Raw genomic sequence first — 25,192 nt, forward strand, 5'->3', positions numbered from 1 at the left:
AGCGAAATCGGGGGTTAAACTAACAGATCTGGGGCACAACCAAGGAGTTTTCCTTTTTGCCTGGGACTGGGGCTGCATCTAGACATGCGACAAGGTACAAAGCTGACAGCATTGGGGTATTTAGCAGCGGGAACATCCCTGTGTGCCCTGAGATGAGGCAGGGCAGAAAGGGGAGACCGTCTCTTTGCATTAAGGCTCAAGCCCAGAGCTCATGGCCAGGAGGTCCCCAGCCCCCCAGCACTGGCCCGACCAGCAGCAGTGGTCCCCAGCGGGTCCGTGCTCCCCATGGCACATGCGGCATGAAGGGGCAGGGGAACTGCAGGGGAGGGAATGCCTCCCTGAGGGGTGGGGAGCGAGACAGTCACAGAATCACAGAATCACAGAATCACTAAGGTTGGAAAAGACCTGTCAGATCATCAACCCCACCATGCCCATTAAACCGTGTCCCGCAGTGCCACATCCACACATTCCTTGAACACCTCCAGGGATGGTGACTCCACCACCTCCCTGGGCAGCCTCTTCCAGTGCTTCACCACTAAAGTCCTAACGGCTTGTAGCACCGGCTTGAAGTACAGGATGATTAATGAGAGGAACGGCATGAAGGAACCAGAAACTCAGTAATGAGACCTTTATTTGATACATAATATCACTGGGACCTTCTATAAAGAGAATACCAGGAGTAGGGCTAAGTTTCGCCGGTTTGGGAATGCATCAGGAAGGGGGAAAGTATTGCTGACTTTGCAGTCAAACGCCTGGGCTGTACACAACCGGGGCTGCAGCGCTGTTCGAAGTAAGCCTGGGACATGTTAATTTGGTCATATATTTTCAGGTGGTGGAAAGACACCCTGGCTTTTGATTTACTGTGCTGCGTGGATCTATGCAATATTGTGGGTTTAAAATGCAGTGTCCGGAGAGCCTGATTCAGTCACCTGATGGGTGAATTCCAGCTGGGAGATGAAGAAACCATTATATACATAACAAGAACTTCCAGCCAAAAATTACTTATGGTTTCAATTGAAGGAGAAGAAGTTGCTGATAGTTTAGGTACGGATGTCAGAAACACAGCACTTAACAGCAGAGATGAATGAGAGATTGGGAGGTGATAACTTAGATAAATTGGTGTCTCATCCATATTAAGGAGACAGCTCATCCTCGGTTGCTGCCGGATGACATGAACAGTGGAGCGCATATGGATACTAAAATACATTGGTCTTAAAGTTAAATCCCCAAGAACCATCAGAAATAAGTCTCAGAAGCCAAAGTGAGATCTGATGCACACTGCAAAAATATGCAGTCTGTCAGAGCACACTGCTCTCTCCATATAACTTCCACCGTTTGTGGGACAATTATAGAGAAAACGATACTGTGATCTGTAAAGCAGTTCCTGGAGTGGTTTTATTCACTAACTCAATGCTATGCATAATCATTGCCAGCAACATCTCCAGAGGTGTGTGCATAATAGAGAGACATCAAGTCAATGAGTCAAAACATCAGAAAATAAAATTCAGATGAACATCGCATTCAAAAATTATATCATCTGTCGTTTAACACTGTCTGAAGACCTCGTTATTGAAATAATACATCTAAACCAAAAGTTACCCCAGGCAGTAATACCGTATTGCGCTGTGTTTAGGATCTACCAGGAACTGGGGTTTTCTGCAACTTGAGCCGGCTGCCAAAGAAGGCGAGCTGGGGTTATAAGCCCTATGGGGATCTTCAAACTGAAGCACCCAAAAGACTTGCAGAGGGGAAACGCAGGGTGCCGGGAGGGTCTGTTCCTCTTGTGTACCCACTTCAAAACCTGCCAAGGTCAGTAGTGACCCCGCAGTGTCACCCATTTCCTTTGTTGTATAGAAGTGTATAATTATTTTTCTTTTAAGACCCAAATTAGCCTCTGAAAAAGGCAGTGTATCCAAATGCAAAATTAATTTGCCCTAGCTGACATTACACTTCGCTGGATTAGATCCTTCGTTCCTCCTGTTCCAAAACACCCATCGAGATAAGAAGTTTCCCTTTTTGAAAATGCAGGTCTGGAAGACCTTTAAATCCCCTCACTAAATTCTTATCATGCCGTTTTCCCCAAGCACCATGTATAGCATCATCTCTGCACTACAGCTTGAAAGGAACAATCCCCTGCAGATGCATGCATCCGAGGCCAGCAATATCTGCTCCCAGATGCTTTGGCAGGGATATCACAGCATGAGCCATAAGGCAAGTGTTTTTATATATATATATTAAAAAAATGTATGTGTACATACATACGCATATTTTTTCTAATTCATATACACACACATGTATTTCTTAAAAACCAAGGCTTTTATTCTAGGCTTGATTTTCTCTTAAACCATATGAAATCATAGCCTATCCTGTTGTACTAAAGGATAATAAAAAATTGCCAAGTTGATTATAATTTCCCACAAGACCCTAGTTGTAGGTACAGGGAGAATGATAGCTTTCTTCCCCCCTTTTTGCCAGCTGCCTGGATCTCCGCACCAGCATCCCCGCTGCGGCGGTGGTGGTCCCACCCCGCGTGCAGGCAGGTGCGGGTGGGAAGAGCGAGCACCGCGTAATGAGTCCGAGTTGCTCCAGGGTGTGAGAATGAGCAATGAGCATCTCTGCTGGAAGCAAAATCAGGAACTTGGGTGAGCTTTGCCACTTCGACAACAAATCACTGGGTGTGCTTGAGGGTTCATTTTTCATTGGAAAACACCGGTGAAACGAGTACTTTGCTGCTTATCTCTTTATTGCTCATCAGTGCTTCTTTGCCCTTCATTTCTTGGGAAAGGCATGGTGCTTAAATGGGTCAAAGGATGGACGCTGTGAAAGAACTAAGCCACGTCTTTAATCCCAAAGGCTTCATAAAGGGTTCATTTTGCTCTCTGGGAAAATCTCTGTCTTCCCAGTTCCCTCACCTCCCTCTCTCCGCCATCCGTCTAGACTGCCTCCTCTGTATCTGAAGGCATGCATGCCATCCTTTGAAGAGGTAGTCTCCTCTAAAAAATCAATAGTTAACATTGTCTTTAAATAGTCTGACATTTACCTTTACTGCAGTTTTCATTTCTTTCTGGGATTGCTCAGACATTTGTATTACCCATGTACATTCCTTATTTCTCTGCCTGTAGCCACCGACCAGGAGCTTTGCAAGGATGGCAGTCCTGGTGGTGTAGCTCACTGCCACAAATAAGGAGACCTTAGCAAGATAATTGAGAGGACTGGAGCTCACTAATAGAAGCATCTTTAATTTATGGAAGACATCAAGTGAGAATAATTACAAGCAAAAGGGTAGCGTAAATCCCTGAAGAAAATATATCCTGAATGCAGTTTTCCCAACAAGCAAATCTGAATGCTGGCCCAAAGGTCAAAAATAAAAGACTGTGAGCTTCAGCCTCCCGAGCCACCCACCTTTCCTTTCCCTCTTGTCAAGCAATTGTCTGGGGGTTCATTTAGAAAGCTGCTTGTTCAGAGTAGGGCCGTTTGCAATCTGGGAAAGTTAAGCAAATTAGCAGAATTATTAGGTAAGAGGCAATTCTCCACAGCCTGCAAAGCAACCGCTTGTTAAATTAGCTCACACGAGAGAGTTGCACTGATCGAATGATGGTTGCAGTGTTTGCAGAGAGAAGGCTGTGCAGGCATTTTCTTTGAAATAACACTGCTGTACTCCAGCTGAAAAATAGAAAAGGGGAATTTGTGCAGATTCCCTGGCAGGCTGGGACAGGCTCCTTGCACAATCGTGATGGAAGATGCCTTTGTCTTTTACACACGTTCCTGCTACCGAGTTCCTCCTGCAATAATAATAAAAAAACTAGTAAAGAAGAAAAACCCAACACCTTCAAACTAGCTACTTCTAAAAATCGGGAGGGCTGCAGGAGAGCCGATGCCTCGAGAGCCCTGGAAGCAGGTGGCTTGTTGCACCCGCTCCCCTCTGGGACTTGCAAGGACACCTGGGGTTCTGCAGCCTCGCCGTCCTGGGGCGACTTTGGGAATGGATCTTTCAGCAGCAGAAACAGAAAGCAGAGTCCTCCAAGAAGCCAAGGAGGGGATGGCTCACACATGGTTTCTGATCACTCAGTCTCATTTTTATATAGTCTTTGGCTATTGATTTGGTATTTTTATACCTTATGTAGTGCACTTAGTACAGGAAAAATGGATTAACCAAATAAATGTGCTTTATTAGCGGGTCTCTGATGGAAAATTATGTCAGTTTTCCATTTAAAAGATGCATCAGATTAATCCACTCATAAATCAATTTGTCCATGCTTGAAAACCTACTAACACCCCACTTAAAAATGTCCGGAGTCAAACTGCATGCTGGATATAACAATCAAAGTTTTAAAATTAAGAAAAGGTATTATTGGGAAGACTTTAGCACTTCCACCACGGCTGAGAATGAAATACTCATCCCCAAAGTGAAGTGAGGGTGTTACACTGGGCTTAACTCCAGCTTCGCTTGCAGGAGATGAAGTTGCCTTGGTAAAGTCATGGAATCGCATCCATCACCATCAGCGCCAGCAGCAAACCGCTGGGCTTTTCCAGCCTCACCCGGCCTATTCAGAAGTGCAAAAAGCACCGACAACTGCAAGCAGAAGAGCTCGGGAGGCCAACAGTGTCTAAAACAAGGGCCAAGACACCTGCCAGCTCCTTCCTAACTGCACCACATAGGCTGACAAGCCATTAAAAGCCCAATGACCTGGCAGCACGGCTGCCCTGAACGGATCCTGCGATAACGCTGCCGGCAGGTCAATGGGGAGGTTTCAGCGATCCCAGCTTCTCTGCAGCCCTGACGCAAGGCTCCTGCGGACGTCAAGGGGGGCATTTGCCCACGGGGAATCTGCAAAGTCAGGCTGGGCGTATTCAACAGATAAATCCTCTGCAGTTGCCGGCGATGGACCTGAGCCACAATGCAGAAGCTCTGGATCCGGATTCAACTTTTCTCCCAGGTTTAAGAGGTATACGGGGTCTGGAGCCAGTCTAAGTCTCTGCCCAGCTGTTAGTTAATAGCTACTTTCTGGCTGTTCCCTGGTTTCCTAAAAATCCCCTTTTTTTTATTGACTGCTTCAGACTCCATCCTCTGCTTTAAAGTGAAGAAACATATAACTCTTAAGCCTCTACAGTGGCAGTTTTGGGGTCAGGATCATTGGACTTGGGAAGTGCCGGCTGTCGAACACTGTCCTATGGCACGAATGGCGCAATTGTTTTTTTTTTTTCTTTTCCTGCTTCTTTCTATGACTGACAGATGTCCCAGCTCAAAGGGTTGTCCCAGGTTTTGTCCTTCCCAGGCTTTTTTGGCTCATTGGGCCATGCTCCTCACCGTGGAAAGATGGATTATGCCTTTACTTTCCAGGTGATCCACTTTTCCCCCTAAATACTTAAGAACCAACATGTTCCCCCCCTCTTTTCTTTGTGTAAAAACCTCAAACTCTCTTGCAAAAAAGATGGGGCAAACTAGCGATGATTACTGTCCATCTGGGAATAATGCTGCCATGGTATTAGACATAAGTCTACTTATATTTCATTGCTGTGTGTTATTACTGAAGCGCGGAGCGTGTTGGAATTTCACAAAAGAGGAGTTTTAGCACAGGAAGGGGGAAGAGGGATCAGGGTTGGAAATTCCCCTTAAATTCTGCAGGAGTCCTTGTAATGGAGAGTTGCTTCATTAGCCATTTCCCAGCCGTGGGCACTCAGAGCCAAAGCGATGAGCACACCTTGCTGAAGGAAATGGGCAGATCAGCTCAGTGCAGGGCACAACCAGCCACGTAAGCCACCCCACGAGGGGACACGGCTCTTTTTCCTACTCTTTGAGTAAAACTACAGTGGCACAAAATCAGGAGCTTTGGCAGCCAATTTGGGGAGCAAAAGAGATTGGAAGGGGGCCTGACCTCTTTAGAGCGGGTGTTTAGGGAAACACAGACCTGTTCCCATCCATGGTCATGGGCAGGAGCAGCCAGGATGAGCTAATTGTCCTACAGCAAATTGTCCAGCAACCAAGTGTCCCCCTCAGCAAGGGGGTGGCAGAGGCTGGGGGAAGAGCAGCCCAGGAGTAGGAGAATGAGCTGCCTTACGAAAGGGGGATAGAAATTCATTCCTTCCACAACACCGAGGAGGGACTGCAGGATAATTCATTATTTGTTCCCAAGCTAGCGCAGCACGGGGCCACTTCTTACCCCTGGCAGGATATCAGCTCACGGCTGAACACTTGCATATTTAGGAAACAGTTTCAAATCTCGCCCTCTCTCTCACTCCTTCCGCCCCCCTCTAGAGCGGTAAAAGGAGAAAGCAGAAGCTCTCTGTCATTCACGGCACAAAATGATTTATAGGAGAGGGAGGGCAGAAAGAGCTGGAGGCAAATGCTATCAGAGGGAGGTGCTAAGTGATGTGAAATATCTGTCCCACATGGAGGTGGAAAAGAAGTCCTTGGTGCTCAGTCTCTTGTACCTTCAAGAGAAAGACTGGCCGTGCTCTGCCTCCACCACTCAGTTACTCAGCTCGTTGTAGCCCACCTGTAGGCACAGCAGCTCAGATGGTGCTTCTGTGCTCAGCCCCAGCCCCGTGGTGCAACCCTACCGTGCAGCCCTGGGACCACATGGAACATCGCAGTGTTTATTTTTGGTGTTGTACAATAAAAGACAACTACCTATAGCCCACTGGGATGCCTGGGCATACATTAATATCACAAGCATAAAGTAAGAGCAGGTGAACATTAAAATAGGGAGCCTGTCCAATCCAGGCAGACCAATTGCATAAGAAAATAATTTGCATGGGGCATTGACAAGCTATTTTCTGTTGTAATTCTGTTTGCTGAATACCCCAAAATGAAGGATTTTATTTCTTGGGAGAAAAAGGACGACTTATCCACACCCCAGGCTGGGGTGTTACTACAGCTCAGCACTGCCGCAGTAACTGAGATAATGCATGAATCCACCAAACTGCTACGACCGGCCATGCGCATGCTGTCTGTCCATGTCAAACACAAAGTAAAGGACGTTTGCTTAAACCTCAGCCAAAGAAATACACATGGACATGTTTTATCTTGCGGTTGCAAATAGCTCAGGCTGTGCAGGCAGTCGCCGTTGCACAGCTCACTGGGGCTGGGCGGCAGAGGAGCAGCCCATGCATAGGAGCTGAGGCATCCTTCTTCTGTTCTTCCTTGGATGTACAGAAGATACCATCATCCGGCCCTTTATTCCTTTGGAAAACACATGCAGTACATCTTGCTGTTTATGTTTAATCCAAACTAATGTCCTACGGCTATCATATGCATGTTTATGGCAGTCATTTTTAATTAGGGGTTGTGTCAATAGTATTGACATTTTCATCTCTTTTGGGGGAAGTAGAGGATATTTTCCTGCAGGTGAAGTCCCCTCTTTGCAGTTCTCTATCCCTCCAGCTGCACCTACTGTACAAGAGCTGTACAGCTTATTAAAAAAATGCAGGAGTATTAAGCCCATTCTTGTGCAAGTAAATTAAAGCGACTTACGCTCAAGGAATGCAGAAACGCAAATTCCCTCCATCTTATGGCAAGATTTACAATCTTGTTCTGAGTGCAATATTTATTATTAGCAGAAGCCCTGGCAGGACCTGGGAAACGCTGGTGGCCCTGCAATGAAGAGGACGCATTCAATAGCTTGCTGGGAAGTGGAGTCAGACATGAACGGCTCAAGCCGGTCATTGCACTCAATGATAAACACACTGCAGGAGCTATCATTCACCCAGAAAAAAAGGGGAAGGCAGATCATTACATTTATTGGTCACACTTTTTCAAGAGTCAAAGAAGACCCACTGGAAAAGGCATGGTCAGTAGCAGGATTATACGTATTTTTTGTCTATCTCAAAAATACCTTTGGCTCAACAGCTATACATAACACCAGTAGAAGGTCTGTCTTCTGCCCAATACGTCAGGATGAATCTTCCTCCTAGATGATGGTCCTGGTGTAGATGGTGCACACATTGTACAATTTTAAATGTCTTTAACCATCTTTAGCTTTGTATCCTGATAGCCCCTTCAGGCTATATGTCAATGCCATCTGCGAGGAAAAGAAGAGACTTCTGCTCAAGCGGTAACGCAGATCTCTTGCCTAAATTGTGCTTCCTTCACTTGACACACTGTCAGCACAGAACAATTATCTGCCTGTTGGTTTGCTCGTCCCTTCCTTTCTCTCCTCTCAGAAAAAAAAACAGGTGAAGGAAAAGGATGCACATAATAAAACTCCATGGACAGAATCCAGCTGATCTGATTGCTCCACCCAGAGATGCGCTTGCAGATGTACCAAAGGTAAAAGTGGGTCCCTTCTTTACCACCTCTTTTGCCACCTTCTCTTCCTGCACTTGGCTGATGAATGCTCTCGGGTCTTTGGGACAGGTAGTGTGTCTGGTTTTATCTGTCTTAAGTCCTGTATAAATACGGTGGATATTAGAGCATTAGTGTATTTAGGCTGATGTGTTTAGCAGATCTAGATTATTAATTGCTCCTCAAAATAACGTTTGCATTTGCCGACAAAGGTCTTTATTACAGAAGAGGGTCAAGCAAAAAAGGATTATCCCTGCTAATTATTCACTGTTATTTAATATTTGCACAAAAGGTTTGCAGGACTGAGTCCTCAGGATTGCCTTGTTTGAGAAGCTAATAGGGTTTCCAGGAAAGCAGCAGTGTCTGGTGGACGATCAGAGCAGTCTCTTAGTGGATGTGGAGGACAATTAGATTTGATGTAGTTAAGGGTGGTTGGCTAAAGGCTTATAATGACTTAGCCAGGACCTGATCCTGGGGTTTTCAAAGTCGGTGGTAAAACTTCCACTCAAGAGCTCTGCTTTATGGGAAACCGACTGAAACAGATCCAATTTTCAGACCATGGGCAGGTTCATGACCTGGGCAGCTCCTGGCTGAAATGGGCAGCCGTGAGCCGGCTCCATTTGCTCCAAAACCCTGCTGTTGCACCAGGAGGGATTTGGGAGTGAGCAGAGCTGACACACAAACTGTTGGGAGGGTTATTTGTAATTCTTTGGCCCATGCCTTAGGTTTGTCCCTATGTATTAGCAGTCCCTAGAGAAGTTCCCCTGAAGTCTACCAGCTGCCTTCTGCTTGGGCCTCCTATTTCCTCAATTAGACCATAATAGGCTGTATTGTTATAGAAATTCCTTGCTAAGTGAATTGAATTTCTCATTCCGTAAAGATATAATTGGGCAATAAAAATACCAGCAGAAACCTTCAAGCATGGGTGCTTGAAGGTGGGATCCACGTTTAAGCATCTGAATATGTGGCCCAATTTTTGGGATCCCCATGTATTCATATCTCCTCTAGCTTCAAGAGAACTTTCCTTCTAGTCAAGGCTCAGGTGGCTTTAGAGGTACCTAAATATGGACCACACTTCTTTAAGGAGAAAACATTTTCATTTACATTCCATGGTTTTGTTCAAATCGTGATGCCTCCAGCTTCCCCATTTGACATTTTTTAGTAACTTAATTATCATTACCAAGGAAGAATTTTAATAATGGTGTTGTTTACATTGGATGCAGCCCTGGGGAATGAGAGAGAATAACCCAGATTGCAGGAGCAGGAGGGAGGAGCGTGGTATTTTGGAAACCGAGGCCACAACCTGCTGGAAGCATCTGTTTCTACTCAACCTTTTCCTCTAGAGTCCTGATATCATTCACAGCCCAGACTGCCAGCAATTAGGGACTTGTGCTGAGGATTCCCCTTCCCTTGTGCTTTTGTCCCCTGCCTTCCTTGTTTATGAATCTCAGGACTGACAATGACAGCGGTAAGGTGATGTTTGCTCAGCTACTGTTCCTCACGCAGTCATTCCTGTCTCAGGTGATGCCTTTGCTTGGTGCTTCTGAGATGGAAGTTAGGAGCTGGGGTTGGGTAGTGCTCGGAAACCAGCACTGCTAATTGCAAAGCAAATAATTGGCAGGGAAAGAGTGTGCCCGAGACATGTGCTGGCGGCTCACAGCTACGGAGGTGGTGGCCACTTGGCTATTTTGCCAAGGGCAGAGCTGTGCTGTGTGGCTGCAGCTGGAAAGCCACGAGCCTCCTTACTACCCAGGGCTGCAAACTGGCTCCATGCTAATGCAGGGATTTGCTGGAGCTGCTCGTTTTCCTCTGTTTGCAGGCACAACTGTCAGCAAATGCATATTGCAAAGGCTTGCATCTCTTCTGTTAGGCCAGGTCAAAGCCCTTTTGGATGTATAGTTGGGTGTTCAGAAAGATACTGCATTTGTGAAAAAGAAATAAATAAACCAGTAATTTCTGTTACATGTTCCCAAGAAATCCGCTGGTGGCATGAAGGAAAACATCCTTCTCCAAGAGTTCATCTGTTGCTTCCCACTTTTGCATTTTTCAAAAAAAAAAAAAGCAGGAAATATTTCTGATCAGTTTTGATACAACCGCTTCTCCTTGCTGGCTTGTTTATGCTTCAGTACTGATGAACCACAGAAAGGGAAGAAAGTAACAGAACAACTTAGTACCTACGTCTTCCCAGCGGCAACCTGGAAATGTATCTGTCATCGCTGTTGTACAGATCCGGGCTCTAGCAAAAGGGGCTTTCACCACGGAAGACGGTCTCACTGCATGGCAGCTATAGAGGCACTAGTCACATTTAGTGAAGTTTTGACATCTTAGCAGTCTTTTCAGTATGAGAACTGATCACTGCATCCCGAAAGAGAGAGCTGGAGACCTGAGCTCTCAGCTCCACGTATGCTCTTCAATCTGAACTTGTTCTCGGGCAGAAGTAGCGGGTATGTGCCTGATCTAATTGAAGTATGTGGGGAAAAAAAACCCATGTAGACTTCAGTAGGATTTTGGCATGGATGTTTAGGCACTGTTAAAGTGCAGAAAAATGAGCTAGCAGAATTGGGTAAGCACTGTTTTCCTTTTAGCTGAGGAAAGGTGCTCCTGCAGTAGCATTGCTCCTGATGTCTTTGGCTTTTAAATACCCAGTGACATAAATATTAGATTCATGTTAAGCCTCAGATCCAGCAAATAGCTTAAAGCACATGAATACTCTTGGCCCTAGTAAGAACATTTAAATGGTACCTAAAGGACCAGAGACGTGGAATCAAGTGAACCAAATTTCTGGTGTGTGAAAAGAGACAAAGCTCTGCACCCTCTCATGCCAGAGGTTAACTTGGGCCAGGTGTCATTAGGAAGTAAGGACATGAATAATCTCACATCAGACTTTTGCATCCAAATGGCTCATTATACCAGCAATATTCATAGCCTGTGATAGTCCTATAGATTTACGATGGTTAGGAAAAGATGACGCCCAGCTTACTTTCCCACCAATCATTATTACACGGGAAAGTGAGTGATTTTCTTTAAGTCCGTTAGCATGACATTAGTGCTCATAAGGACCAGACTGGGGTAGACGCTTTACAAGTCTTTTAGGTCAACAAAGTCAAACTGGGGACCCCTTTTTAGGAGCATAGCTTTTATCTCCCAAACAAGAAAAACATTGTTGGCCAGTACAGGCTGCGAATATTTGCAATTTGGGGCAATTGGGAAGCTGGTATTCCTAACTCATTCCCAGCTCTGGTAGCCCCGTAACAACCCATTTCTCCACTAGAGCCTGTTGAATGAGCAGCTCAGCGCGCGGTACAAAACACAGGAAGGGAACTTCAGATCAAAATGTTTATTCTTCGTTGCAGTAGATGAAACACTGAGGCACGGGGCTCCTGGGTGGGCACGAGCGAATACATATGAAAATGCACAGCATTTGCAGTTGAAATATACAGTCCTGAATTACAGCTGAAATCAATATAGAAGGACGATAGAGATTATCAATCTTGAGTGGTCTCCGTTAGGCAGAATTGACTGGCAACCACATAATGACTCAGGCTCAGCCCACCAGTTTAGAGCCCGAGTGATAGATCTGCAGATGCCAGTCATCATAATTTCCTTATCGGCAGTGTTCACGTGGCCGTTTGTCTTCTGCTACCTGAGTTGCCTTGGTCCAGTTCAAGTGTTTTATCCTCCAAGGTGCGTCTGAGAGATCAATGCACAGCTACAGCTGGTTGAAGGGGACCAAATCCATTGAACAGTTGATTTGGTTCCATTTTACCAGCTTTAGCAAAGCATTTGGCCTCATGGGCTGTGGCCAGCAAAGAGGGGAATTCCTCGGGGTCTTTTCTTTCCCAGCTGCCTGGATCTCTTCAGAACTTGCTGCCTGACGTTGCGCTGGTTCAAATGGCTTCACTTCCAGGCAGTCGGGATTTATTTAAGCTTCTTAGAGGCTATGGCTGAAGAGCGGGTCTGAATTAAAGAGGCAGGTTTAATAGCAGTGGGATAGTCTGCAGCAGTAACCACCAGCCTGGAGCATTTTTAAGCCTGATATTTGGCTCTGTCTGCTTGGAGAGCCACATTGCTATTACAGTGTGACATAAGTAAAGGGTATTGTTTTAATCCAGATACTTTAATTGTCACATCCTGCCTTCTTCCTTTCAGTGTTTTATGGTCTGCTGTCCTCCTCCATGCCCTGTGTTTCGGTATCTGAAGTGCCACCTAACACGCAGCAGCAAGTAAAGCAAAGAGATGTTCTTTGCTACGACCAGCCCAGCCCGCAGCCGAGTAACTCAGGGCTGCAGAGCTCTTCTCCCCTTGGGGCTCTCCTTGGCAAATGGGAGGGAAAAGGCTGAAATACCCGAAATCTTTTTTAGAGGTTAGCAGACTCAGCCTCCCTACCCCGTGTTTTCTCATCTGGCATTAAAATCAGCGGTTTCAGCGGTTTTAAGATCTGCTTGAGACAAGCAATGCTTGCATTTGCCATCACCAGAAACCAAGAGGAAAGGGGTGGAAAGGAAAAGAAAGAGGGGGGGAAATGGAAAAAACATCTTTTCTTTCTTGCAATCTCATACTCAGGCCATTTGCCCCCGAAGAGCAAAAACGAGCCCCTGCCACGCCACCACTGCCCAAGCCACTCGTGCGATGGTTCGTGTTGCAGCGCTGGGGAGTTGATTTCTCCTGGAGAGCCCTGCAGCATGACCACCCCACTGCTAAAAATAACTCGGTAAATCAAATTTAAAAAAATCACAGCAGCTCCGATCATTTCTGCAGTGGGAGCCAATAAAGTCAGGCCTTTCCTTCTTAACCTAGAGCCACGCGCAGATATTGCACATTGCCATGTGCATAACCTATTTAAAGAATTTATATGCGTCATAAGGCAAAGGTGACTTTTCCCCCCTCTTCCTCGCAGCCCACCACGCTGCAAGATGATACTAGGAGAAAGCACCTGCGCTTATAACCACTGCATGCAGACACATTGCAAGGGGGCCAGCATTATAGCTCCCCAAGAAATACAGGCTTTGCATTGCAACGGTAAGTACTGCAGATCACTTAACTGCCCAAACCCGTTACTCTAAGCTGCCTATAAATAAATGGAGAGAGAGAAAGAGAGAGAGAATAGCTTTTTAAAAAGAGCTCTACAATTAATTTAATCGAGTTATCTCTAGATACCTTTTCAAGAGACAATCAAGCCAAAGAACTAAATGGAAACTTAGACAGTGAAGACCTGGAAGTATTAAATTCATCCTTTAGTGAGTTACAGGACGCAAAGGAAAGTAATTATTTACAGGTGACTGGGGGGAGGTGGAAGTGCCATTGGTGACCAATGCTGCGCTGAGCCTGCAAGCTAAACCCTGATGGGCCCGGGGATTTTGGGTTAGCGTGCACCAAGCTGATGAGCATTGCCACCGCGCGCTTAAAACATGCTCTGCTCCCCAGGTACGCTTGCTCTGTCCCGGTCCCGTTGATCTGGGGAGAGGCATTTGAAAGCAGTGCTGTGGGAGAGCGGTGGGGGGTTACTCTGAGCATCTTCTGCCGGGAACAAGTGCTGTCCCCACTCCCCCCAGCTTTGCTTCGGGGAGTGCCCGGGAACACATTTGAAATCAATGCGAGTCGGTGTGGATGCTCTGTAACGTTTTGTTTAAATTCTCTGCCGTGAGTTATGGGTGAGGTTTTCCCTTTTAGAAAATTAGTTTTTCTCTTCTGGATGCCATTAATCAAAACTAATGATGTCTCTCTGGTGGGGAGGCTTTCCCAGCAGCCAAGAAAGAGCAGCCCACGTTATCGGCTGGAGAGAGCTGCAACGCACGGGGGCTTGTAGCCTCCCAGCAGGGAGAGCACAGCTCTCCGCCGGCCCGGGTACCGCCAGGCTGGGCTCTGAGGCTGTACAAGCCATCCGAGCAAGATGAATTAGAGGCTTCGCTCAGACCTGTTCAAAGGTCTGAGCTCTGTTGAAGCTCCTGATCTCTCCTGCGAGGCAATGCTCATTGCCTGAATGCCTGTGGGCCCCCACCCCTGTGAAACATGGGGGTATGGGGTTAACCTCTACCTGCTCAGTGCTGCCAGGATCTGGCAGGAGAGCTTTGCCTAGCCTTACCAGGCAGGCGTTTGGCGTCGCTCTCCCATCCTGCCTATGCTGATGTTGCAAGAGCGGTCTGCCACAGCACCATGCCCCGGGTTCAAAACCTCAACCACCCACACCACCAAATTTAGGTTTGCTGCCCAAAGCGAAGCCAGGTCCAGTCATTTCCTCATGAAATTGGGTCTCACAGCGGAAAGGTCCTTTCTGGTTGTTCCGTCCCCAGGGCCGGGATTGGGTGCTGGTGCCACTCTCCGCAGGACCCCGCTCCAAGCCCTGCCTGCCCATCGCACTGGCGCATCCCCGAGCTGGGCAAAGCCTACGTGTGCTGCAGGACGGCATTGGAGAGCCATGGGCACACTGAGCAAACAACACTTGTTAGAGGGAAATCAAAGCCAAAATAACAAAATAAACCTGTGCATTGCTTTTCTCTCTCTGCCGACCATTGTGTAGTGCCTCTGTTCTGCTTTGGGCCCGGGTGTCAGCTCCACTGTGAATGATTACAGGCATGAGAACGGGCAAAATCCACGCATTACCCAACCACTGCCATGGCAAGTAGGATTAGTAGTAGGCAACATAAGAGGATCTGATCTATTGAAGACCTTTCCACTTTAGCCTCAATATTCTAATAAAGACGTGTTATAGACAGTACAGAAAAGCCAAAGAATTTATCAGCATTTGTCGATATTCCTAATGAAGCAGAAGATTCAACATGCAACAGAATTAGCCTACAACGAACCCTTGCATAGGGCCCATCCTTCTGAGTCCAGAAATCTCCTGCCTGTTCCAGTCCGATACCCTTTTGAGAAATGAGCTTCCCTCAAAGCCATTATCATTATAAGCTAAAAGGCCAAATGAGACAAAGTACTGTTGCTCTTCATCTGAATAAACAAATCATTTTTAGATCAAATGCATTAACAATTTATCATCCTAAAATCCAATCAAAACGAAAAAACAACAATACAGAACATTGATTTCCTACAGCTTTATCTTAATGAAGTGCACACTCCCTTCGTAATTAGCTTTGGAAGGGTTTTTTTCCCCTTTCCTCAAGCTAATGTGTTATTTGATTTCCGTCCAAACGTTACTAAATTGGAGGAAATTTCCCCAAAATGAAGTGGCTTTTGATAATACAGGAAAAGGTCTACTCTCTCACTTTGCCATTTTTTCCACCAAACAACCATACTTGTGCTGCAGATGATTCAACTTTATTGCACGGTGTCTTTGCGAGGATGCTTAAATCAATGCCACAGCTGCTGTATTCTGCACAATGTGCCATTTGTAAACCAGAAAATACAACCTCGCCGCTTTTATCCTTTTCTTTACAGACATCAAATATTAATTTAACTTATATTATTACAGGGAAAAAGTGGACTGTGTTTTATTAACATTTCTAAAATTATAGATATTCAACCCAAAAAGTAGACTGCAGACAAGGCTCGGGAGTCTTCCGCTTGGATTTTATTTGACTTAATTAAAAAGCACTCAGTTCCTTTGTGCACTAAAGTAGTTGCTGACATTGCAGTAGCCACTCAGTCTTTCAAACCAAAACTATTACCTGAACTTAATAAAGTGTCTATTTAATTTATACACCCCCATGAACTCACCTGTCTCCCACAGACACAACGCGGCTCTTTCTAATGACCAGCAAAGGCAGCAAGTTGACGGCAAACTCACCAGCACCCCGGGGTAACTCGGCTGCCCCATAACATAATTTCCATCACCTTTTATCTGCCTTCTCTGCCGTTAATACCATGATCCAATATCCATGATTCAACGATCCACCGCGCATTGCTGGAAACGCTTTTTGCCAGGCCACCTCTCCGTTCCTCCCCTAAATCTCTCTTTTAAATCTTTTCTTCTTTAAATTATGCTGAACAGAGGACTATTGCTTTCATCCTGCTTCACTGAGTGTTTGCTGAAATGCAAGGGCTAATTTGATAACCTGGTTTTAGTTGGATGTATTGCTGAGGTACACGGCAGTATCTATGACAGAGAAAAAAGCCCCAAACCCTACAATTGTCACCTTATTCCTTAGTTACACAGAAAGTCAAAAGCGACCTTATCAAAATCTTGGCTCTCAATATGCGTCTCTCTGTCTTAACCCAAATTTTGACCTTAGGCCTCCTGTGAAAATAAAAGTCCTATTTCAAGCACAGACCTGATCTGTTCTGGCAGTGCAGAGCACCGATACCTGGAGGGAGCTGCAACTGCTCTGGCTCCACGCGGGACCGAGGCGGACCCTCCAAAGCTGTTTGCCCGAAACGCAAGGCTCTGAGCAGGTCTCTGGGAGCTGCAGCTCCTAAAACCGGTGGTGGAAATAGTTGTGGGGTTGGATTTTTTGTTTTTTCAACTCACACACTCAAAAGAGAACAAAGCCGTTCCCTAATACAGTTTGTGCATTTTATGGACCAAACAATTAAATAGGTTTTAAAACATCTGCTGACTGTATAATTCCATACAGGGGAGTGTACTCAGCATTTTTAAACAGCAACTGATACGAGATACCACTTAATAGTACAAAACACCAGCAGTCCCGTTAAAATCAATAGAAAATTAGATGCTATGAAAATGCAATATGTGCCCAATTAGTTATAATTGGAGCAAATGGTGATGCAGATAAATTCCTGGAGGAAGACATGTTTGTCCAGAACGCTCCCTGCCTGCTTTCGGCATGGCATAGTATCGGCAGTGGTGGGCTCTGCTGTATCCTATAGCATGAATGATGATCCATCTAATACACGTATGTTAACTGTTATCTAATTATGGAGTTGCTCGGAGCCTGCAGGACTGCTTTGGTGCTCCACTGTGCGTGGTGAAAAATGATCCTCTGTCACACGGAAACCTCCCTGTTGGACTTGACAAATTATGCCAGCAAACCTGTTTAAGAACTAAAAAATCCTTGGACACGGTGACAGGCAGAGAAAGATGCTGTTTGGGGACAGTTATTTATTTATTTATCCGACGGAGTTTAAAAATTGCGGCTCAGTCCCAGGGAAATTCACTTTTTTCCCTGCCTCTCTGTTGTTATATCAGTTCAAACTCCTTCTCACTGGTTATTTTTCAGGCTTCTTTCGACTCCTAAAAACTCAGCTGCACAGCAAAACGGGAACTAGGTTATGTGATTCTAACGCTTTATTTTTAACATCTTTGGTGCAACATATTGGCCTCCTCTTTGTTTCATCTTATGACTAAAGAAAAAGAGCAAAGATCCCATAACGCAGCAGCACAAAAGGTACATCCCCAACCAAGCGTCGCTCCAACCCCTTCATGCCCTCGCAGTGCATGGAAGCACATCACTTGTGGTACAACAAACAGTGGTAATTTGGGGGGCATTTTTTCATATAAACACTATAAAGTATCAGTTATTTTATCAAAACTATTGGCTCAGAGCTAAGAAGCAATAACTTTCTCCAGGGTTCATATTTTATTCCCATTTTAAGTTAGTAATTCCAATTATTAAAGGCTTATGGCCACAAAAAAATAGAAAAGCTCATGTTTACCCAGACCTGAAGCCTTTTTGCATTATTGGACACTGTTACTTACACTGTTAAAGGAACTGTCTCTCAAGAAAGGGGGAAAAAAAAAAAAAGATGTGGCAGCTTTCCTTTGTTACGCTGACTCAGCCGAATGGTTGAACAAGAAACGTTAAGACCCAATCCATAACTTTTGTGGCCGCTCAAAGGACGTATTCTTCCTCGACACTGATAAAAGTTTAATATGTAGTTGCCCAGGTTTTTAATAAACTTGTCAACAAAAGAGCAAGGCAAATTGATGGGGACCTTCCCAGGAATAAATTCAGCTTCAAATAGGCCAAATGAGCGAGGAGGACAGGGAGGGGACAGCACACAGGCGACTTTTGCTGGTCTTTGCAAAAATGGCACAATAGATTTTAGTGGGTGCGTCTTACTGTCTCAAAGACAAGGCTTTAGGACAAAGCTGGCTTAATTTAAAGAGAGCGAGGTGGTGCAACGCTCCATGCATCCGAGCCCTGACACCGGTGAGGAGGGGAAGGGATAAAGCCTCTATGGAAATACCCATCTCGCCCTGCCTGCCTGTGCATCCCAGTCCCCGTCCCACAGCAGACCCACTCAGGGACAAGCTGCAGTGTCACTCCCCGCTTTTTATCCCCAATCCCCCGTTGCACATATTTCAGGCCATCCCCTCCAGGTATCGTCTGCACAGACTTATCCCCCGCTCAGCCAGACCATCCCTGTTCCCTGCTCCATCTTTTCCCTTCAAATACTCAAGGTTGAGCTTAATTCAAGCAAAACACAGTCCTTTTCCACTGCTGTTACGGGAGCTGGATCAGGCTCCTGCAGTCTTTAGCTACACGTACCTCTCACGTATAGGGACCAGTTATATTGCATCCATGTGGATGCAAGCTACGCACAGTATCCACCTTCTGCAAGGTTAGGAGTGACATCATTGCATGAGATTCATTATTTTCTACTACCCTCAACCAACTTGGTGCCTTAAATTATGAAGACTTGGCGAGTTTTTGTTAATTTGTTTAACCGAAGGAAACACAAATATTAAATCAGAGCTTCCAATAATCTTACTGCCAGCAAATTAACCCACGGCGTCCCAGAAGGGGACACCAATCTCTTCATCTCAGCAACTCCTTGCAACACTTTGCTTCCTGCATCGCCAGCTCCCTCCTAACACCTTCCTTCGCTTGCACCGAACAGCTTCAGCAGCCGAAGGCCAAGCCCTGCCTCCGACATCGGGTCACTTCCCAGATTGGAAGTGCTGCCCCGGCCGTCGCGATGAACTTTATTCTTGATTGCTCTTAGGTCACTGGATTCCTGCTCCCGTAGCTTTATCCGACTCCCCAAATGCCAGGGTTAACTTGCCTATGTAAGGGCTTTGCAGGGACGGCTCCCCTCCTTACAGCTGCCGGGTGACTTCTGCGGTGGGTGGTCACGAGTCCCGCGCCTCTTGGCTGCCCAGATGCCACCTAATCCGGTCCCCCCAGAAGGGCAGCTGAGAATGAGCACTATTTATAGCAGCTGTTCCCCGGTCCCCCCGGGCTCATCAGTCTGCCCAGGGCTTTTTTAGATAGCGGCACAGGTCCCAGCGCAGGCCATATCTGGGCATGGCGAGGCATTTACAGACATGGCCCTGTGCTTCATGAAAAAAAAAAAAAGAAGGAAAAAAAAGAAAAAAAAAAAGGAAACCCCTGCATCTGTTTGAGATGTCAGTCGCCTTGCTTCCCCCGAGCCCCAGCGCGTAGCTTGCCTCCTGAGCACCACCAGCAATGGCTCCAAATGCTAAAACCTTCGGCTGTTACGTTCTGCTATTTTCAAGATATATCTGAGTCTGAAAGCCTTCCGCTTGTACACAAGGATCTCCGCCATCGTCTCTGCTCCTCCATACAGACCGCTTTGCAAAAATACAAACTAAACCAGGGATGCACGCTGATGCTGGTTAAACAGTGCAAGCGAAAACGCCTTCCCAGCACCACGGGGTGCAGTTGGTCAGGAGGAGGCAGCCCCCGGGGACGCTGCTCCGCCTGCACATGCAGGTACCACCGATGCACTCATGGTCAGGCAAACCTGGGGGCCGTGCTGGCGTGGCACAACCTCCCCGGCACCGGCAGAGCCAGCCGGCACCGCGGCACTGGGCAGTATTTTGTCCAGCTTGGCCACCAGCATCCGCAAGGCAGCAAGCGGCATCACGGTGCCGGAGCATCTCATGGACCACATTGCCCGGCGCCTCGGCCAGGTGACGGGGCCCCTTCGCACTCCCGCTTGGCTACCCCCCAGGAAGCCACCTGAGGTCCGGTGTCGGCACCTCGCGCCCTGCACCCGCTCAGAGATGTTGGGGAGTCCAGAGAGGTCTTTGCATTTCAGCATGAGGGCAGAGGGGTCACAGTCCAGCCAGGCTGTGCCATCTCCCCAAAACACATGCTGGACACCACTGTGCAAGCCAACACCAAAGCAGAGAAGTCCTGACAAACCCAGAACGAGCTCGTCCTTGGGTAGTTGCATTAACCTGGCTTGACCTCCTCCAGCATTAGCCCCATGGTGCAAGCAACAACCTCAACAACTCCATGGCAAACACCTACTCTGCCTTTGGGGGAAACTGAGGCAGGGGAGCTACAGGACTCATCTGCAAGCCCAGCGAGCTGGCAGTGCAGCCCGTGCCCTCAGATCCCATCCTTGGAGCACGCACCTGCTCTCACCGTGACCCCCCGCATCCCAAAGGGAAAGCATCTAGCAGCATCGCTGCCCGCTTGGCTGAGGTCAAGAGCAACTTCAGCGTCAAACGTTAAACCTGGTGTCTTCTCTGGGAGGGAATCGCAAGTGCAGTACTTAAATCAGCCCTGGGCTTTCAGGGGAGGGATCCGAGCTGAAGAGCGAGGATATTTCTCTTGCGAGGAACACACCACCCCCTCGCCCACAGTCACTGCTAAGTGCAAGATGTGGTGAAAGTCTTTAAAAATAGATATATTCCCAAGCAATTCATGCCGCTTGCATCTGGCAGGGCAAACCTAGCATGGAAGCTCTTGCTTACTGTCTAAAAAGGATCGTTAGCAGCTCGAGGCTCATGCAACCTTGACTCTCTTCTCCTCTCTTCAGGGCCTTCTCTTGTTCTTGGCCTAAACCAGTCCTGGGAAACACAAGGGAAGCCCTGCCCAGCTAGGCTGGTGTCAAAGGCAGGAAAAGATACTGCAGTGCAGTGCTGATCTCTTCTGCAATCGGACGTGCAGACTAGCCCGAATGCTGAGTCAGCACAATTTCTTTTTTGATTGGTTGATCTGAGTAACATACTTTCAATGTATGCTAAAGGGGCAGCAATTAATACATTTTCCCCCTTTCCCCACCTTTTCAAACCGCTTCGAATCGAATGCACAAATCTCACCCCCAAAGTCACTCTCTGGTCCTAAATATTCTGAGGCTCTTCCATCTTTAATTTAGGGCATTAAAAAAAAAAAATTTGCAATCTAAGCGATGCTCACTTTGATCGACTTGTGCTGCTGCAGCTAAAATATCTGTCCTGCAGGTCAATCTAATCATGCTTAATAGCAGTTTATTCTTCAACGCAACATTTTTCACGTTGGGTCGACAGTTTTAAATGAGATTGCTGATGCACCCCTTTACTAATGCTTTTACCAGGGCCAGCACATCCCTTGAAATACTTGTGCAATAAAATGCTTTATTGCTCTTGATGAATGCACTATTAAACTTGAATTGCAAACATGCCCCCCCCCTTTTTTTTTTTCCCAAAGAGTGTACTGGAATTTATGGGACCACCTGTCTTCCAATATTAAGTAATAGTAACAACAGTAATAATAGATCATCAACATAACAAACACACAAAACTAAAAAAAAAGACCCACCAGGGAAACCCGCATGGCACAAATTCGTCCCTGTGCTCTCATGTGCATGTGCAAAATATCCATCTTATACCTGCCGGTAGTTCCGCTCACATGCGGAGAATTCATCTCCAGAACGGCTGGATTTTGTGAGGCATAGAATAGAAAAATTTAACTAATTTGGTCCACTGGATTTATGGCTTTTACAATTCTCAAAGCTCCTGTTTCTGCGCCTGGCACTGCACAGTCCTCGCTTTGCAGGATGGATGGGCGCATCCGAGCATCCCGGCACTGATGCACGCAGCGGATCCAGCACCGTGCCCGCGACGGCGCTCAAGGCTGGGAGATGCTCACCAGTTTATAAAGAGCGAAAGAGAACTGGCTTAATTTTAGCTACCAAATAGAGTGGATTTAGTGCAATATAACGCTCACAGTTTTAATCCAAATAGGTAAAAAAGGGAAGAGGAGCTGCCATCCAGCAAAAGAACAATGCAAACTGGTTGCTGAAGGCCTGCAGCCATCATCTGCTTCCATCGGCGCCAACAGCAAGGGGCTGCCGTGGCTCTGGGGGGGCCACGCAGACACTCCCCATTTTGTTTTTAACATCATCCAAGCCCGGGTGCCTCGGGACATGTGCCACGGCGAAGCCTCCCCTGCCACCTCCGCTCCCATGCTGCGAGACAGCGCTCAGAATTATAGCTTTGAAAATATTTACATAAAAAATAAATCTGAGCACTTAGTGACTTCCTAAAGTTAGCAATTCCATGTGATTAACAAGTGTATTAATTCAGAAGGGGGGGAAGGAGATAAAAATTGCATTAGGAATGCAGGTATCTACTGTAAATCAGACCACGAGCACCTTCACGAGAGCAGCGCACAGCAGCACTGGAGTTTTAGTGAAAACTGGGCTGAGGAAGGAAAGAAAGGGAAGAAAAAATGAAAAATGAAAAATAAAAAAGAAAAGAAGAGGAGAGAGGAAAAGAAGAGGAGAGAGGAAAAAAGGAGGAGAGAGGAAAAAAGGAGGAGAGAGGAAAAAAGAGGAGAGAGGAAAAAACAGGAGAGAGGAAAAAGAAAAAAGAAAAAAGAAAAGAGAAAAAAGAAAAAAGAAAAGAGAAAAAAGAAAAAAGAAAAAAGAAGAAAAAAGAAGAAAAGCAAGAAAAAGACAAGGAAAGAAGGGAGAAGGAAAGGGAGAAAAGGTGGGGCAAAGGGTCAGCAGTGTAAGGAGGGAATTTTGTGTTATATCCAGAATGGTGAGAATTGCCCTCTTTTTTTATTCAGAGGCTCAGGCTAACATTGGAGATTTACAAGTGAGCGAGACTGCAACCCCGCCTGGGCACCAGAGCTTTCCTGCTCGGGCTCAGCTCATCTCCCAGCATCCAACAGCAGTTTATTTAAATGTGACCCCAAAATGGGGCTGGAGCCCGGCAGTGGCCGGGGCCGTCTCCGGGAGGACCCCGGGGTTGGGGACCATCCCCAGGCAGGGTGGCTGCTGGCGGGGCTGAGCCCAGGGGACGCTGCATCCCTGCAGCAATGCCCCCAGAGCCCCCTCCGCAGCCAGCCAGCAACGCCCCAACTTCCCAGGGCCCGGCATAACCAGAGCATCCTAAAATGCAAAAGGGATGATGTGCAGACCAGCCAGCCTCCAGCGCAAACCCGGCCTTCCCCAAGCCACCGGCAAAGAAAAGGCTCCTCCTCCGCTAGGAAGGGGCTCAGCGCTTCCCACGCTCCCATCAGCCACGGTATTTACTTTAAACAAACAAACAAAAGCTCTTAATAAACCCCACCAAATCCTACAGGTAGGAAATCTCCCCGATAGCCCAGCCTGCCTTTTCTAACCCGCTAGTCACGAGCGCCTGCTTACAGTTAAATCCCCTTCGGCGTACGTGTAACAAGTGATGACGGCGCTCGCCATGAATAGAGATGGATAAAGACTCTGCAAAACCCAAACTCCGAGTCTCACCCGCTGCCCGTGCCTGGGAGAGGATGCTGCAAGGGGTAAGACTTGATTAACCTCGGCGCAGGATGCCGAGGCGTCACACCTACCAAACGATGCTTCAGGAGCCCGTTAGCCAAGCGAAGAGGGGTGTTGCGATCGCAGGGAAATCACGCAAAAGCAAAACGTTGCCGGGTTCTCAGCTGCCCCGCGGAGATGGGAACGTGAGTTCGGGCTTTCCGAGGAGTTCGGCTTTGCCCGTCATTACAGGCATCACAGAGCATGAGGATGTTTGGGGCTGAAAGCTTTACACCCTCCAACGCGACTCCCACCTAGGCGGAACGTTAAACTTGTATTTAAACCGCGTTTCTTTCATCTTGCCTCATTATTGTAGGATCCTGGAAAAATAGCCGACTATTTTACATTGGAAGAGGTTAAAAAGGAAAAGCAAAAGCCAGCGAAGGCTTCCAGAATTAAAGGAGCTAATTTTCTTATTTTCCTTTGGGAAAATAAGACCCCTATATTGAGAGCACTCTTCTGGCTTTAGCTGTGATCTGCTGACTCGATGGCTCATCACACCGACAAGGAAGATCTCCTCTCCAGTTTTAAGCACAAAAAGTTTTAACGTGGGAAAGAGTGGAAAAACGGAGTTTGCGCATTAATTTAAAGGTAAAACACTGCACGCCCAGATCACAGGTGCTGTATCCTTTTTCTCTCTCTTCTTCTCCCCCCCTCCATCTCCTTTTGCTTTTCCTGGAATTAAAGATCAGCTGGCTCTGTTCGCTATCTAGCCTTATTTTCAGGAAAAAAGGGTTGATGGGGAAGCAGGGAAAAGGAGCGCTTGGCCTGCATCCCCGTTAAAACCCAGGAGTGGACGGCCAGCTTTCCTCTGGCATCGCCTTTCAAAGCCCATGCCGCAGTCAGCATATTGAATATTTAATGTCCTGATGAGCATTTCCACCTGCTGACACAGGCAAAGTGACAGAACAATACACGCGCTGGAACAAGATCATCAATTGACTCCCCAGTCGGTCTGCCAGGTCAGGCAGTTAAAAAAAAATAATAATATAAAATAATCTGTCTGCCTTTCTCCCCGGCTTTGCCCGGGGTCACACATTGCTCCTCTGAGAAGGGTTCCCACCTGAAATACATACTTCTTTACATTCCATAGCTTGCCAGGTTCATATGGGCATATAAAGAAGTATGTCTCTCAAGCAGGTAGTTTCAATATGCGCATTTATATAGTCACAGGAGGAAAAATAACGCTGATTTACAATTTACATCCCGAGAGCGAGTTACGGCTCAGTTGAAACCAGCAGACTTTCCTCCTGCCCAGCCCATGTGCAGATGCACACACCCCCCCCAGTTCCCGCTCCTCGCCAGTAATCCCGGGCTTTGCCCTCGGCAGGTGATGGATTTTGGTCCCTGGGAAGAGGAACTGGATAATTCACCGGACACAAAGAGGCAGCGGTCTGGTGGCTGCCCTGGCAGGGGCTCTTTGTCACGTAAACGGCACCAGAGTAAAAGCCAACCTCCCACTCCACCTAAAAAGTAGGTGTTTCATTTGAAATCATAAACTTTCAGCAATTA

The 25,192-nt window shown here is 46.8% G+C and overlaps 1 long non-coding RNA gene across 5 annotated transcripts in view; it reads right to left on the bottom strand.

Moving 5' to 3' along the window:
- LOC132318740 (uncharacterized) overlaps window positions 1-25,192 on the bottom strand; it is a 46,615-nt gene that overhangs the window by 17,245 nt on the left and 4,178 nt on the right. The window contains exon 3 of one of the 5 annotated variants that reach the window (XR_009484374.1): window positions 567-3,782. The exons of 1 other annotated variant lie outside the window; for it this stretch is intronic. This is a non-coding gene — a long non-coding RNA (uncharacterized LOC132318740). Of the gene's footprint in view, window positions 1-566; window positions 3,783-7,720; window positions 8,388-11,606; window positions 12,242-25,192 lie in introns of those variants that run through there. 3 more of the 5 variants (XR_009484371.1, XR_009484376.1, XR_009484373.1) reach the window with 3 other exon arrangements.

This window comes from Gavia stellata, chromosome 20, assembly GCF_030936135.1.
Source record: "Gavia stellata isolate bGavSte3 chromosome 20, bGavSte3.hap2, whole genome shotgun sequence".
Classification (NCBI taxonomy): Eukaryota; Metazoa; Chordata; class Aves; order Gaviiformes; family Gaviidae; genus Gavia; species Gavia stellata.